Below are 18,063 nucleotides of genomic sequence, written 5' to 3'. Positions count from 1 at the left end.
AAAGCAAAATGAGTGAATCTACACTTAAAATATGTCTATATACATCCATACGTAGTTTGTATTGAAATATCTACAAAGACTTATATTTAGGAACAGAGGGAGTACATGCTGCAGCCCGCACTGAAACTTTTGTCAATGCCAACACCCATGGAAGTAAAATAAAACATAGAACTGTAGTGTCTAATCAACCACAGGTTTGCCTTGCGCTGGTGGATTTATCGCCTGTGCTCCCAGCTGCCTGAAACCGTGATACTTGATTGCTTGAGCCAGAGAATTCGCGCCAGTCATAGTCTGGTTAAAAATTTGTGGTGAGTTTTACTCCGTAGGTTATCCTAGGTGTTGTTAGGAATAAGCCGTGACGGGCGTGAACGCGTGCGCGTGTGTGCGCTGGACGCGTCAGGACCGGCCCGTGGCGGACTCAGGTGCATGTATGTGTGGCCAAGGGAGTGTGCGTGCGTGCGTAGGTTTGCTGGCGATGGAGCCGGAGGGGTGATCGCGTCGCCCGGGCAGTTAGTAGCCGCGTCGTCCGCGTACGGGCGCGACGGGAACGCAAGCTAGATAGGGCGACGGGCGCAGGGCGTGGGCGAGTGGAGCGCCGTGGGCGCGGCGTGGCGTACGTGCGCGTGTATAAAGCCTCGCTAATTCTCTGTGTATGGCTGGTTAGCTTTGAGTTTGTGCACAGGAAATAGAAAACACGCCGTACGTGCGGCGGCGGGTGTTCGAGCGCCCGGCAAAACCTGTGTCTTTTCTTCCTCTTTCTTCTTCCTTTTGTTGAATAGTTAGGCATTTTCCCGTTTAGTTTAATCCAGAAAAATAATGGATAAAACATGAATAGCAATATATTGATGAAACTAGAAACTAGCAACAATTCGTTGAGACTAGTCATACAATTAAAATCATAAGCAAAATGCATGATATCCATGTCAATTGCTATTAGCAATAAACCAAATGCTAGCCCTAACAGTGAGGATAAGATGGCATACGACGCAGTAGCAGAAGGTGCAGATGTCCCGATCGTCATGTCGCTGAAGAGGTCCTTGACGTCGGGGAAGAAGTCGTTGTTGGGGAACTCCTCGTCAGTGCTGTCGCCGTTTGCAGCCACGATGAACAAGACTCCAGCAGTCGCGTAAGGACGCTCCCCAAAAACCTGATCGCCCCTCTCCCGTACCGGATCACAAGAGGCGGGGTTTCGGAGGCCTGCTGTCTCACTCTCCGGTGCACGCCAGGAAGCGAGATGGGAAAGAGGTAGACGGTGCAATGCTCTGGAACAATGCGAAGAGTTGTGTCTCATTGGAAAGAGAAGCGACCTCTTATAGGAGCAACGAGATGAAACTGAAATGGACACACTAATTCTCATTAAGGAGAGGAGAAACAGACGCACTAAAAATCCTATTGAGTGGTCAGTTTTGTATCCCATTAGTAGGCAAATCGTTTCAAGTTCTTGCATGACAAAATATGCTAGTACGCACGGTATGAAGAAACCAATGTACTACTGAAGAAATGAAACCAAAACCAAAATATTGATGCCATCAATGAGGAGATGAATGTCATCATTCACCACCATTCAGTTTCATTTTCCACTAGCGCAAATATTTTAACTTCTTTCTTGTCATGCATGAACGTGCCACATGGGCCTATGGGATTTTCCTAGAAATTATTGGATATAACAGATGGTTTAAATCCCAAGAATTCTAACAATCCCCACCAGATCCCAGAGGCACATCAAGTTTGCCTATGGTTCCAAAACATTGTTTATATACCGGTGTTTCGGTGGAGACTGTTAAGTTGAACTTCCACCTAGAACTCCACGCTACACTCGTTCATAACTTGAACAGTGGACTACGCCTTGAACTGCAAGTTTTGTGCAAACAAGTTTCACGTAAAAGCCTTGACCGATACTAGACCGCTGAAAACTTTCCCGCGGGTAGGAGCATATGCGTCATACTCCGGGGCCTCTTCACGAGTTTATTAGAGAACACCCAACTCTCACAGACCGCGACGTTTAACAGTCTAACTCATATAGGTGTGTTCTTTCTAGATGTTCTGTAGGACAACATCTTTGCCTACCCAAGCCATTCAAAACACATTAAGATAAATATTAGCCTACCATACAAATTAGGAGAGAATTGCATCATAACGGAGTGGATTTTTGTCAAATAAATATTTTCGACTCAGTTATCCAATAGTTTGTCTCGCCAATTCTAATTCACGGGATCTCCGATCACAAAGAATGGGTTACCACCATGAACAACTTATGTAGCAGGTCTCCATCCCATCTCCTTCGATGCATTGTCTATCACATTTCGTGATAAACCCTTTGTGAAGGGATCTGCCAGATTCTTCGATGTGTTTATATGGTCCAACGCTATATCTCCGGAGTTTCTCATGAACCTGACAGATTTCAGTCTCCTTCTCACGTGTCTTGATGACTTCTTATTATCCTTAGAACTGTTTACCTTGACGATCACTATTTGATTATCACAGTTCATTAGAATAGCTGGTATTGGTTTTTCAACCACCGGCAAGTCCATCAAAAGTTCTCGAAGCCATTCTGCTTCAACTGTTGCCGTGTCTAATGCTGTGACTTCTGCTTCCATTGTTGACCTTGTTAAGATGGTCTGCTTGCAAGACTTCCAGGAAACAGCAGCACCACCAAGTGTAATCACATAACCACTTGTCGCTTTAAGCTCATCAGCATCAAATATCCAATTTGCATCACTATAACCTTCAAGTACTCTTGGATACCCGGTATAGTGAAGCCCATAACTCGCAGTACCTTTCAGGTAGCGCATTATTCTCTCAAGTGCATGCCAATGAACATCTCCCGGGTTTGAAACAAACTGTCTTAGTTTACTCACAGAAAACGAGATGTCAGGCCTCGTAGCACTAGCTAAATACATAAGCGAGCCAATGATTTGAGAATATCTCAATTGATCCTTTCTTTCTCCCTCATTCTTCCGAATTAAAACACTTAAAAGCTTGATGTTCAAGATAACATCAGCTACTCCAAGGTCTTTCATCTCAAAGTTTTGATTCAGAAAATCTTTCACTTCCTGAATGACCTTGAGATTTGTTCCAAATATAAGTATGTCATCAACATACAAACATAATATAACTCCTTCTCCCCCACCATGGCGATAGTACACACACTTGTCGGCTTCGTTTGCAACAAAGCTCGTAGATGTCAAAGTTCTTTCGAACTTCTCGTGCCACTGCTTAGGTGCTTGTCTCAAACCATAAAAAGATTTCAACAATTTACACACTTTTCCTTCCTGACCATCTACTACAAAACCATCGGGTTGTTCCATGTAAATTTCCTCCTCCAACTCTCCATTTAGGAAAGCTGTCTTAACATCCATTTGATGAACGAGAAGATTGTGTGAGGCGGCCAATGAGAGTAGTACTCGAATGGTGGTCAATCTGGCCACAGGCGCATAAGTATCAAAGAAATCCTCACCTTCTTTTTGGGTATAGCCCTTGGCAACAAGTCGTGCCTTGTACTTTTCAATTGTACCATCGGGCCTAAGCTTTTTCTTAAACACCCACTTACACCCTACAGGTTTACACTCATAAGGACGATCAGTGATCTCCCATGTCCCATTAGCCATGATAGAATCCATCTCACTACGCACAGCTTCTTTGCAGTAATCGGCATCATAAGATGCATAAGCTTCTGAAATAGAAGTGGGAGTATCATTCACGAGGTACACAATGAAATCTTCACCAAATGACTTTGTGGTCCTTTGTCTCTTGCTCCTTCTAGGAGCTTCATTGTCATCCTCCTCAGGAATATCTGTGTGTTTCTTCTCGGAATGTTCCAATAGAACAGTAGGTCCAGGAGTTGTCTGTGACCTCTGACTAGATGAGCTAGGCATATCCTTCATAGGAAAAATATCCTCAAAGAAAGTCGCATCATTCGACTCCATGATGGTACCAACATTCATGTCAAGTACCTCAGATTTCACCACTAGAAATCTATAGCCAATGCTATGGAAAGCATAACCCAGGAAAACGCAATCAACTGTTTTTGGCCCAAGCTTACGCTTCTTGGTAATTGGTACATTGACTTTCGCCAAACAATCCCAAGTTCATAAGTAGGAAAGTTTAAGCCTTTTCCTTTCCCATTCTTCAAACGGGGTAATCTCTTTATTCTTCGTAGGAACTCTATTTAGGACATGACTTGCAGTCATCAAAGCCTCCCCCCACCATTCCCTGGAAAGCCCCGCTGTATCTAACATGGCGTTAACCAAATCAGTTAGAGTTCGGTTCTTTCGTTCGGCAACCCCATTTGACTGGGGAGAGTAGGGAGGCATCCTCTCATGTATTATACCATGTTCCTCACAAAATAAATTGAACTCATTGGAAAAATACTCTCCACCGCGATCCGACCTAAGCCTTTTGATCTTTCGATCGAGTTGATTCTCTGCTTCGGCTTTGTAGATTTTAAAGTAGTGCAAAGCCTCATATTTTGTTTTCAACAAATATATCATGCAATATCTAGTAGAGTCATCGATTAGAGTCATGAAATATCTTTTTCCACCTTTTGTCAACACACCATTCATCTCACAAAGATCTGAATGTATGAGTTCAAGTGGTGCCAAATTCCTCGCCTCAACAGTCGCATGAGACTTGCGAGGTTGCTTTGCTTGCACACAAATTTGGCACTTAGAACCTTTGACAATTGTAAATTTTGGGATTAAACTCAAATTTGCTAGCCGCGTCATGACACCAAAGTTAATATGACAAAGTCGTGAATGCCAAACATTTGATTCGGTTTCACTGCAAACATGATTAATAACTTTAGTGCAAAAGTCTGACAAAGATAAGCGGAACAAGCCTCCGCTCTCATAGCCCTTCCCAACAAATTGTCCACACTTAGATACTACAACCTTATTGGACTCAAATACCAATTTATAACCATCTCGACACAAACAAGAACCGTTGACAAGATTTTTATTTATAGCAGGGACATGCTGCACGTTCTTCAGTCGCACGATCTTTCCCGAAGTAAACTTCAGATCGACCGTACCAACACCATGAACAGAAGCATGTGTCCCGTTTCCCATCAGCACGGGTGTAGTTCTTGCGACCTGATAAGAAGAAAACATGTTTATGTCAGAACACACATGTACATTGGCACCGGTGTCAATCCACCAATCTGGAGAATGACATACTGAAAGGATGGTAGGAAATTTACCATACCCGACATCTTTCATGTCAACATCGCCAATAACAACATTAGCGGTCTTGCTATTGTTCTCATTCTGACGCATGTCCCAGCGGTCCTTGCAGGATGAAGCCCAATGTTCTTCACTGCCACATAGATGGCACTTTCCTTTCTTCTTATAAGTACCCTTCTTCTTCTTGAAGTTGACAGGTTGTGGGGCTTTGTACTTGCCATCAAATTTTCCTTTGCCCGCATAGTTTTTGTTCTTGGGTTTGTGGGTTTGGAAATTTCTCTTTTGTACCAAATTGGCACTGGAATTCCCCTCATGGAAACGAGCACGTGTGTCTTTTGCCCTCGCCTTCTCTTCTACATCAAGAGTGCCAATTAGATTGACAACAGTAAACTCTTGCCTCTTATGCTTCAGAGAGGTAGCAAAATTCCTCCATGAATGAGGAAGCTTGGCAATGATGCCTCCGGCAATGAATTTGTCCGGTAACACACAATTGAGATGCTCAAGTTCTTTAGTGAGCGACTGAATCTCATGAGCCTGCTCAACAACGGAGCGGTCATCAGTCATCTTGTAGTCATGGTACTGTTCTATGATATACAACTCACTTCCTGCGTCCGCGACTCCAAACTTGGCTTCGAGTGCATCCCACATATCTTTACCGACCATGATGGTCATGAATGGATCGACAATCTTGTCGCCAAGAACACTCAAGACAGCACCTCTAAAGAGGGTGTCTCTAGCCTGGAAAGCTTGCTCCTGCTCAGTAGTCAGCTCTCCCTCTGGCTTGCCTTTAGAGGCTGAAAACAGTTCATGGTGGTAAGCCAAAGAACTACCCTCGCACACCACCTCTTATAGTTCACGCCCTCAAATGGTGCGGGCTTGAGAGCTGCAGCAAAAGCAATAGGAGAAAATTGCCTACACATATCAGGTTTTTGGATTGTTGAATAATTAGGCATTTTCCCGTTTAGTTTAATCCAGAAAAATAATGGATAAAACATGAATAGCAAAATATTGATGAAACTAGAAACTAGCAACAATTCGTTGAGACTAGTCATACAATCAAAATCATAAGCAAAATGCATCATATCCATGTCAATTGCTATTAGCAATAAACCAAATGCTAGCCCTAACAGTGAGGATAAGATGGCATACGGCGCAGTAGCAGAAGGTGCAGATGTCCCAATCGTCATGTCGCTGAAGAGGTCCTTGACGTCTGGGAAGAAGTCGTCGTTGGGGAACTCGTCGTCAGTGATGTCGCCGTTTGCAGCCACGATGAACAAGACTCCAGCAGTCGCGTAAGGACGCTCCCCAAAAACCTGATCGCCCCTCTCCCGTACCGGATCACAAGAGGCGGGGTTTCGGAGGCCTGCTGTCTCACTCTCCGGTGCACGCCAGGAAGCGAGATGGGAAAGAGGTAGACGGTGCAATGCTCTGGAACAATGCGAAGAGTTGTGTCTCGTTGGAAAGAGGAGCGACCTCTTATAGGAGCAACGAGATGAAACTGAAATGGACACACTAATTCTCATTAAGGAGAGGAAAAACAGACGCACTAAAAATCCTATTAAATGGTCAGTTTCGTCTCCCATTAGTAGGCAAATCGTTTCAAGTTCTTGCATGAAAAAATATGCTAGTACGCACGGTATGAAGAAACCAATGTACTAATGAAGAAATGAAACCAAAACCAAAATATTGATGTCATCAATGAGGAGATGAATGTCATCATTCACCACCATTCGGTTTCATTTTCCACTAGCGCAAATATTTTAACTTCTTTCTTGTCATGCATGAACGTACCACATGGGCCTATGGGATTTTCCTAGAAATTATTGGATATAACAGATGGTTTAAATCCCAATAATTCTAACACCTTCTTCCTCCTGTGTATGTGCCAAACAGAAGTCCAGTGCGAGAGGTAGAATAGGGTTAGCTAGGGCAAGGGTTGACACCAACAATTGGTATAGAGAGCTTCGGTTCGGGCGATCATCGGCGACTATGGCGCTCGTCCCTCACGGCGGCGGTGCGGGCGGATCGGCGACGATGGCGATGCCGATGCTGACTGCGGACAACTACACGGTCTGGGCGATCAAGGCGCAGGCCATCCTCGACGTGCACACCGTGTGGGAGGCGGTGGCGCCGGGCGATGCGGCGATGAACGCGCGGAAGGACAAGACAGAGCGCGCGTTGCTGCTCGGAGCGCTGCCGGAGGACGTGTTGCTGTAGGTGTCGACGAAGCTCACCGCCAGGGAGGTATTGGACTCCCTGAAGGTCAGGTTCGTCGGCGCCGATCGGGTCCGCGTGGCGAGGCTGGCGACGCTGTGCGGTGAATTCGACCGCCTGAAGATGGCGGACGGCGAGGAGCTCGACGTGTACGGCGGGAGGCTCGCGGCGATGGCGGCGAGGTATGCCAACTTCGGGGAGACGCTGGGCGACGCGGCGCTCGTCAAGAAGCTGCTGGATACGGTGCAGGATCGGCTCTTCCCCGTCGTCGCCGGCATCGAGCAGTTCCACGACGTGACGACGATGGCGTTCGATGAAGCGCTCGGGCGGCTGCACGCGTTCGACGAGCGGGTTCGGCGCCGTGGACAAGACGGTGGCGAGCGCGGGAGTGAGCAGCTGCTCATGACTGCGGCGCAGTGGCGGGAGCGGGAGCGGCGTCAAGGCGGAGCTCGGGACGACGATGACGGCAAGAGCGTGGCATCGAGCAGTGGCGGGAACCGGCGCGGCCGCTGCTACAAGTGCGGCGTCCGCGGCCACTTCAAGAGGGGTTGCCCCCAGCTGCGGAGGGAGCCGGCGGCGGAGCGTGCGCTGATGGCAGACGCTGGCGTTGAAGACGGCGGACTCGTCTGAGCCACGACTTAGGGGGTGAGTGTTAGGAATAAGCCGTGGCGGGCATGAACGCGTGCGCGTGTGTGCACCGGACACGTCAGGACCGGCCCGTGGCGGGCTCGGGTGCATGTATGTGTGGCCGAGGGAGTGTGCGTTTGTGCGTAGGTTTGCTGGCGATGGAGCCAGAGGGGTGACCGCGTCACCCGGGCAGTTAGTAGCCGCGTCGTCCGCGTACGGGCGCGACGGGAGCGCGAGCTAGATAGGGCAACGGGCGCGGGGCGTGGGCGAGTGGAGCGCTGTGGGCGCGGCGTGGCGTACATGCGCGCGTATAAAGCCTCGCTAGTCCTCTGTGTATCGCTGGTTAGCTTTGAGTTTGTGTTCAGGAAATAGAAAACACGCCGTACGTGCGGCGGCGGGTGTTCGAGCGCCCGGCAAAACCTGTGTCTTTTCTTCCTCTTTCTTCTTCCTTATTCCTCTTGTGTATGTGCCAGAGAGAAGTCCAGTGCGAGAGGTAGAAGAGGGTTAGCTAGGGCAAGGGTTGACACCAACAGGTGTTGTGCCGGGAGGTGGAGTTTACTATCGTAGTGGCGGTAGGGAAGAGAAGGGGCACGACTGCTATTGCTGCTGCTTGGCCTCCATACGGGTGCTTGGAATTCTTCCAAATAGATGGTACAAAAAGTATGTTCCTTCTTTTAAGACGTACACAAACTGGAGGCGACTGATTGGATCTTCACCAGACGATACATGATATAAAGAAGTGCTGAAAGATTTGTGCTCTTTTCTAAATAGAAGCGAAAAAAAGATAAGATGAAGTTTGATTTCACGTCGCATTGAGGGAAGGTCCGGTATAGAATATGATATGTATACTTCAGAGTATGCATAACAACAACAACATATTTTTGTAAATCGAACATATTAGATTATATCTGTGTGTATCAAAATTGTAGCAACACGAAATAGTCTGTCATATCTACTAATTTTCAGAGGCATGAATTGATAGGAGGTCATTGGTTTGCCAGATGAGATAATTAATCGGACTAATTAACCTCCATTTTGGCTTCACGCGTGTTGATGGATCACCTTCGGTCGCTCTCTTTTTGGCCTCGTGGTACATTAGTAAGTTCTCACGGCTGCAAGCATTCCCATAATGGGCATGAGGGTTAGACAATTTCAATATCTGTTATATATCTTTTTTTTATAAGGAGGATGTACCCCAGGCCTCTGCATCTGCGCGATGCATGCGACCACTTTATTAATTATTCACAAAGACTTTACAAAGTAGTACATCAGTAAGCCTGGAACCACCATTTTACCAACATCTGTCGCTACTCCTATCCCCTTGATGTAGGGATGCCGAATGTCCGAACCTAATACCAAGCAGACATCAGACCAAAACCTAACATCTAAAGCCGGATGCACAATCCTAGCCACATACCAGGACTGGGTCACACACCTGTCCTGCACAATCACCGAGGCCGCCACCGCCATCTTCCGCTGTTATATATCTGTCTAAGGGTAATGTCAATATAATTTCATATAAGGTACCTCGTTGTTTTCTATGCTGGCCAGTGTATCTTTCTGATAGGCACGATTGGGAGATGGCCGAGTAGCAAGCAAGTTGCTTTCAGGCAGATCCCCCGGCAGTGGCATAAAGGAAGAATATTGTCCAATGTTCTCTGTCGATGCTATGTTGGCTAATGGCAGAGGGGGCAGTAGTGCTGTGTTTTGCAAATGCTCTGTGCATTGCACATGGAAATAGTAGAAATCAGCAGCAAGTGATCTGCTGTTTGGCGTAACTGTGACAATAAGTTTCTTGCCAAGGAGCTCCAATATTCCAGGCATCAAGTATCAAACTCGCTCCATTGCCTGATTAACAGCGTAGTCTGAATTTTGTTCAGTAACAATGTCATTGGTCTCCAACAAATGAAACTCTGCGAACACTGGGTTTGTTTCTTCATCTGTGTCCATATCTATTGCACACATATAGTTTATATCTGCACAGATAATCAGGCCCTCATTTAGTTGTGTGAATCCAGCTAATGTTACATATGTCTTGCACACGAAAAGTACCTTAAAACTTCATATTGGTACACCAATGTTCAAACGAAGAGGACTAAAATGAGCTCATTATTAGACAAATCAGTTAATGTGTCAGCATCGAACGCTTCTGCAAATATCCCCCAAAGTGTGACGGTGACATGCTTCCTGAAAATGTATACAATCAGTTTGCATGCTGCAGGAACGGATAAAATAAAAGGAGAATTTTTGTCACAGAAAGTCACATAATATTGGCCCTCTGTATCCAGTCTGGACAAAAGATAATCTCACTAGTATGTGCATCTAATAATAAGCTGAAACAAAAGCTATCACTACTGGAATCGCGTTATACGCGGACACTCGGCAAAGGGCCAAAACCCGTTGGCAAAGCCTTTGCCGAGTCTTGCACTCGGCAAAAGCCAACCGGCATCCACCTCTCAGGCAAACAAGAATTTGCCTGAGAGCCAGGCCACGGGCACTCGGCAAAGAGTTTGTCGAGAGCCAAATAGTAGAGCTCGGCAAAATAAAGTAGCTAACGGACAACAGACGGGGACGGCAGTTGCCACGTTGGTCATCTTTGCCGAGAGCCACTCTCAGCAAACATAGCCAGTAGGAGAGCGCCACGTGTCAGCTCCTGACATGTGGGTCCACAAGAACAGGCCGAGGGCCATCTTTGCCGAGAGCCACTCTCGGAAAACATAGCCAGTAGGAGAGCGCCACGTGTCAGCTCCTGACATGTGGGTCACAAGAACAGGCCGAGGGCCATCTTTGCCGAGAGCCACTCTCGGCAAACATAGCCAGTAGGAGAGCGCCACGTGTCAGCTCCTGACATGTGGGTCACAAGAACAGGCCGAGGGCCATCCTTGTCGAGAGCCACTCTCGGCAAAAATAGCCAGTAGGAGAGCGCCATGTGTCACCTCCTGATATGTGGGTCGACAAGAACAGGCCGAGGGCCATCTTTGTCGAGAGCCACTCTCGGCAAACATAGCCAGTAGGAGAGCGCCACGTGTCAGCTGCTGACATGTGGGTCGACAAGAACAGGTCGAGGGCCATCTTTGTCGAGAGCCAATCTCGACAAACTGAACCAGTAGGAGAGCGCCACGTGTCAGCTCCTGACATGTGGGTCCACAAGAACAGGCTGAGGGCCATCTTTGCCGAGAGCCACTCTCGGCAAATTGAACCAGTAGGAGAGCACCACGTGTGAGCTCCTGACATGTGGGTCCACAAGAACAGGCTGAGGGCCATCTTTGCCAAGAGCCACTCTCGGCAAACTGAACCAGTAGGAGAGCACCACGTGTCAGGTTCTGACATGTGGGTCCAGAAGAACAGGCCGAGGGCCATCTTTGCCGAGAGCCACTCTTGGCAAACTGAACCAGTAGGAGAGCGCCACGTGTCAGCTTCTGACATGTGGGTAAAAAGAACAGGCCGAGGGCCATTTTGCCTAGAGCCACTCTCGACAAACATAGCCAGTAGGAGAGCGCCACGTGTCAGCTCTTGACATGTGGGTCACAAGAACAGGGCGAGGGCCATCCTTATCGAGAGCCACTCTCGGCAAACATAGCCAGTAGGAGAGCGCCATGTGTCACCTCCTGATATGTGGGTCGACAAGAACAGGCCGAGGGCCATCTTTGTTGAGAGCCACTCTCGGTAAACGTAGCCAGTAGGAGGGCGCCACGTGTCAGCTCCTGACATGTTGGTCGACAAGAACAGGCCGAGGGCCATCTTTGCCGAGAGCCACTCTCGACAAACTGAACCAGTAGGAGAGCGCCACGTGTCAGCTCCTGACATGTGGGTCCACAAGAACAGGCTGAGGGCCATCTTTGCCGAGAGCCACTCTCAGCAAATTGAACCAGTAGGAGAGCGCCACGTGTGAGCTCCTGACATGTGGGTCCACAAGAACAGGCTGAGGGCCATCTTTGCCAAGAGCCACTCTCGGCAAACTGAACCAGTAGGAGAGCATCACGTGTCAGCTCCTGACATGTGGGTCCAGAAGAACAGGCCGAGGGCCATCTTTGCCGAGAGCCACTCTCGGCAAACTGAACCAGTAGGAGAGCACCACGTGTCAGCTCCTGACATGTGGGTCCACAAGAATAGGCCGAGGGCCATCTTTGCCGAGAGCCACTCTCGGCAAACTGAACTAATAGGAGAGCGCCACGTGTCAGCTCCTGACAGGTGGGTCCACAAGAACAGGCCGAAGGCCATCTTTGCGCAGAGCCACTCTCGGCAAACCTTGTACCTTTGTCGTGACGCCTCTCGGTAAAGTTGTTAGGGATGCTACAAGTTGTTCTCCTTTTTCGAGAGGCCTCTTGGTAAAGGTGGCAGGTTCTACTTGTTGGTACACTTTACCGAGAGCCCTCTCGCTAAAGGTTGTATCTGGGTCCAGTTTCACAGTCTTTGCCGAGCGTCCCTCTCGGTAATGGTGTGCCCCGCAGCCTTTTATTGCGTTTTTATTTCATTCCTGCAGCAAAACATATACAACAACAACATATAGTTCATCACACATAAAACATGTCATATATAGGCATCATTGAACAAAAAAAAGCAATGATTCTGAAGAATATCCCACATAAAAGCAATAGTGCATAAAAGGTGCAATAGTTGTCAAGCACACTCGACTACCACAAGTTTACAAGTCTCAAGATCACACAAGATGCAATAGTTCTCAAGCACATACAAGGAACAATTTCAAACATAACATAACATGCAGTTCACGCGGTTTTGGAGATCGGAGTGCTAACATCAACATCAGAAGGCGTCATTCCATTTGCTTCCCTAACTCCACCAACTTGAGGTGGAACTACTGGAACATTGTTCGACCCTTGTGATGGATTGAGCTGTGATGGATTGACCCAATAATGAGATGAATACATATGGTAATGCGAAAAAAGTGATAGAAATAGTTTGAACGAAACTCAAAATGTTCCACTCTGGCATCGGTGGCATCTCTGGCACTGGTTTGCCTTGCATGGAATAAAGATTGGCCACCATATGTTGTAAAGACTTCACTAGATCATCTTGTGCCTTCAGCTTAGCCCGGTTTTCATCTCATTCTTTCTAGGTGTCAATCAGTCAAGTCTACAATATGGCAATGCAAATTTCATTCGTGTTCAAATGCAAACATGCAGGACCCTGAAGGATCAATGAAGAACTGTTGACCTGAATATCCTCAATAATGGTCACGGTATGTGGTACGTGACGCTCTATGGTAGGAGTAGAGCCAGTACTCATAGCACGGAGCGTGTTAACTCTCGGAAGGGAGGAGGTTATGATAGAATCGAGGTGAACCGCCATCCGGCCATTCGGACTACCGCCTGCCGCAACAATGGCCACAAGAGGGTCAGACGGTAGCACGTGAGGATCAGCCTCTTGCCCGTACATCTCCTTTAATTTTCTGATCCGGTCCCTCTCCTGGTGGAGTGGGTCCTTGTCCTTGTCGTCTTTGGTATGTTTGATGGTCCACGCCTCGAAGTAAGAGATATCCTTGCTAGTGTCTTCTTTTTGCAAAAGAAAGCGATCCAAACAATCAAGGGAATGCTCACAAATGAAAGAGAACATGATGAAAAGAAAAGGATGTGTTTCCTACATGTTTGCAGACGACACCTGGGATGGTGAGGTTGCCTTGACGGTGTCCTGGACAACCCATCAACTTACGTCGTTCAAATATTGCTTTGTGTTCATCCTGCCACCCTGGATCTGTCCACCGTTCGACGACCTTTTCCCAGCACGGATGTTTGTCAGTGCACCACCGAGGAATCACCTGTAAAGTAAACAAATACATCTTAGTAAGGAATCTAATATGCGGTAGTGTAGGGAATAGCAAGCATCCATCGTCACTTGTCTTGAAGTAATTGTCCCATGAAGGATGCTTCTCTCAAGCCTCCTATTTGGAAATCTTCTGGTTGAGATAGTCCGCATGATACTTGACCACTAACCGGACGCTCTCCTCATAGTGCATGTCGTGGACTAGTTTCTTGGCAATATTCTCAACCACCACATTTGCACGATCCTTCTGACCCTCTATGCATGTATAGAAATCCTACAAACATGCATACATCTGAGAAGGGTAAAATCATGACTATGGCAAATTTAAACCTTTTGGTATAGAAATCGTTGACCACTCGCAAGGCTCTGTTATCATAAACCCTTTGACGCATATCCAGGAAATCCGGAGCGAGTTTGTAGTGATCCCATGATGAAGCTGGCTCAGTGATACCGTTCGGCAAAGTGACCAGTCCTGGATAATTTAACCTACGAAGACCCCCAATGATGCCACTCAGCGACCGTGGCAGACGCCTCTCACCACCTTTTACCAAGCTCCTGCATTACGAAGAGTGAAGTCATATTATATGTCATGAAGCAACAAAGGTACAATTTATATGGGATGAGTCGAGATAACTACTTACTTCTCTCCCACTGGTTTAATAAACACGTCTCTATGCACATATGGACGTTTTGGAAGCTTTGAAGGACCACGCAGCCACACTTTCCCTGTGGAAGTAGTGATGATAGTCGAACCTCCCAGCTATGAGCCGCTCACCTCGTGGTGCTCCGTCACTCGTGAGGGTCCATCCCCACCCTCAGAAACCTGACGAACAACCAGCCTCCTCTCAGCGGCATCGTCCTCCACCACCTCCTCCTCCTCACTCCCCTCCTCCCCATCCTCTGTTTCCTCCTCCAAACGTCATGCATCCTCCCTCTGAGCAAGGCGAAGCACTGCATCAGAGGGTCCAGGAGAAGAAAGAGGTGCTTTACTCTGGGCTACTCTAAGTACTCGTCGTCCCCCTACTCGTTCTCCTCGTCCTCCTCCTCTTGCCTCACCTACTCCCCCTCCTCGTCCGCCTCCTCCTGCTGCCTCACCTACTCCCCCTCCTCGTCCGCCTCCTCCTCCTGCCTCATCTACTCCCCCTCCTCGTCCGCCTCCTTCTCCTGCCTCATCTACCCCCCCTCCTCGCGCCCCTACTCATCCTCCTCGTCCCCCTCCTCCTGCCTCATCTACACCCCCTCCTCGCCCGCCTCCTCCTCTCCCTCCCTGTCCACCTCCTCGAGCTGCCTCCTCTCTCCCTCCGCCTTCTCCTCCTCTTACCCCGCCGAGTCCGCGTCCACCTCGTCCGCTTCCTACTCCTCCCCCGCATGCTACTTGACCTTGTTTGGACCGTTATTTTTAGACGGGTGTCTAGACCCTCCGGTCATTTGGCCTTCTTGACGGCTATGGCAACCGAGCAGCCACCGCTTTCACCGGTCGAGCAAGTTTATCATTGTACAGAGCTGTCAGTTTTTTCAAACTTTCCTTTGGATTCTTGTTGCCACCTGTCATGTTTCAATCACTTGATATGGATAAAAACAAACCAGTTATTACAGATGATACAACTTGATGTAAATACTATAAATATATTGCATATGAAGAATAAATGGATTTGTCACAATAATACATATAGTTCTTACACACACGAGTACATAGAGTTGTTGCACACACGAATACATAGAGTTGTGACACGCATACATAGAGTTCTCACACCATAACATGGAGTTGTTAGAAATAACGGTCAATATTAGGTGCAACATTTGGACCAGGGTTGTCATCATCGCTATCACGCCCGTTCATACATTCATCCTTGAAGTCTTCAGGGCGGCCCTCATCATCATCTAGCCCCATGTGTCATCGAATAAGTAATGCCAAATCTCGAGGGTCAAAAACATACTCGTACTCGTCCTCCGCATTATCTACATCCATGGCCTCATGTTCCATAGGAACGTGATGCACGCCATCATCTTCCTCTGCATCATCTTCGTCTTCGTGATTGTCTGCTTCTTGATACAACTCTGCCTCGTATGTGTTAGGGTTTATGTGGTAATCCTCCTTGTTTGGGGTAGCTACCTTGATCTGCGGGGGTACCTTGTACACGACATCCCATTTCAAGAGATTGATATGTTCCGTAGATGTGCACGCGTACGGGAGATAAAACACTTGTGTATCTTGTTGAGCCATAATATAGGCATCATTTCTTGCATATTTTGATGCTGGTTCAACTTGTAAACCACAGTATTGTAGCCAATACTAGGGGTCCGTCTCACTTTCTCAGGATTGAGCCAACTGCATCTGAATACGATTGGCTTCACACCTTGTAAACTGCATTATTGTAGCTCATAAATTTCTTCGATGGTTCCCTAGACAATAGACCCCACTATTTATTGACCTTCGACTGGGCCTCTCACGCATGCGTTTATCAGTGTGGAATCGATACCAATTCATGTCATAAGCCTTAAATGACTTGGCCTCGTATTCAAAACCTTTGGCCACTTCTCCCACTTTGGCGTCCATATCAACCTCCTGACATGCCTACAAGATTAATATGAGATTGTCAGGTTCATTACTGGAAGCATTACCAGCAAGTAAGAACAACTTGATGTTTACATAAAGTTAGGAAAGCTACTTTTCTTGAGAACCAAGAAAAGAAACCGCCATCAGCATTGGTATCTTCAAGAAGGTTTGCTGATTCTTTGTCGTTAGGGGCCCTTTGTAGCTTCCAGAATTCGAGTTAGGACTCAAGACTAGTGAGTAGTTGTCAATGAAGGTGTTCTACACTTACTTTATGTACGGCTGCACTTCTTCCATGTTGGTCAAGACATTCATCATAAGAGTCGACCACTCGGTAGGTGAAAAGGTCTTGCACTCCGATCCACTTGCTTTGCCACCTTGGCCTTCGAAGAGGCTAAGGTCAGAACCATTACTGGTGGGTTCTTCACTGTAACGAGGAGCTGGATTTAACCTAGTCTGAATACTGTCATGATAGTACTTTGTCGTGGTTGTTGCCACCTCCTCGTTCAGGTATGCCTCGGCTATGGAGGCTTCGATGCGGGCTTTATTCTTACATTTGCCACGAAGATGCTTGAACTCCCGTTCAGGTGCATACTGCCATCGGAACTGCACAGGTCCTCCCATTCTAGCCTCATATGCGAGATGTAAGATCATATGTTGCATCGGATTAAAGAAACTTGGCGGAAATATCTTCTCTAACTTGCATAGCAACTCAGATGCTTGTTCCTCCAACTTTGCAACTACTTCATAATCTAATTCTTTGGCACAAAGCTCGCGGAAGAAGTAGCTCAACTCCGCCAGCACTCGCCAAATATCCTCTCTGACATACCCTCGAATCATCACAGGCATTATCCGCTCAAGTCATACATGGTAGTCATGACTCTTGAGCCCTCCTATTCGCTTTATATCCATATTAACTCCCCTCATGATATTAGCTGCATATCCATCAGGGAAGTACAACTTGTTCACAATCCCTTGGAGAATTTCCTTCTTTGGGGGCATTGAAGGGGTGAAAAGGGCTTGTGGCTTCTTCCAAGAATTACCTTTTGCACAAGGCACCAATTTTAATTTTGACCTGTTGCATAGCTGGGCTTGATCGATCCTAGCCTGAATGTTATCCTTTGACTTCTCGATGTCGAGGAGTGTGCCGAGTAAGGCCTCTGCAATATTCTTTTCAGTGTGCATTACATCAATGCTATGTGGAAGGAGAAGATCTTTAAGTAAGGGAGCCTCCATAAGCTTGGAATGTGATTCCACTGGTGTGTCTCTCCATATCCCACAAAACTTTTCCCATCGAGATTTTTCTCGAGAGCATCTAACTCATCCTTAAGCTGGGCACCGGTCATAATAGGTGGTGGCGGGCTATCAACCATAACATCTTTCCGGAAGTTCACAGTGTCTTGTCTGCATGGTTGATCAAGACGAAGGAACTGCCGATGTTGGTCAAAGCATACATACTTGCGACCCTTAGCCAGCCAAATGAAAGTCACACGCTGTCGGCACACTAGGCAAGGCCACTTTCCCTTTACACACCAACCACAAAATATCGCACATGCTGGTAGGTCATGTAGCGATGTGTGGTACAAGATATGCATATTGAAGTGCTTCTTTGAAACGGCATCGTATGTCCTTACCCCGTTGTTTCAAGCAACAAGTAAGTCGTCCACCAATGGCTCCATGTACACACTCATATGCTTCCCCGGATAG

At 47.3% G+C, this 18,063-nt stretch overlaps 2 pseudogenes; one reads left to right on the top strand and one right to left on the bottom strand.

Moving 5' to 3' along the window:
- Positions 1–4,714: 4,714 nt before the first annotated feature.
- On the bottom strand, positions 4,715–6,133 carry LOC109777685 (uncharacterized; annotated as a pseudogene).
- A 1,036-nt stretch (positions 6,134–7,169) lies between these two features.
- On the top strand, positions 7,170–8,024 carry LOC109777686 (uncharacterized; annotated as a pseudogene).
- Positions 8,025–18,063: the final 10,039 nt, after the last annotated feature.

This window comes from Aegilops tauschii, chromosome 4, assembly GCF_002575655.3.
Source record: "Aegilops tauschii subsp. strangulata cultivar AL8/78 chromosome 4, Aet v6.0, whole genome shotgun sequence".
NCBI lineage: Eukaryota > Viridiplantae > Streptophyta > Magnoliopsida > Poales > Poaceae > Aegilops > Aegilops tauschii.
This window is presented reverse-complemented; position numbering and strand designations above follow the sequence as displayed.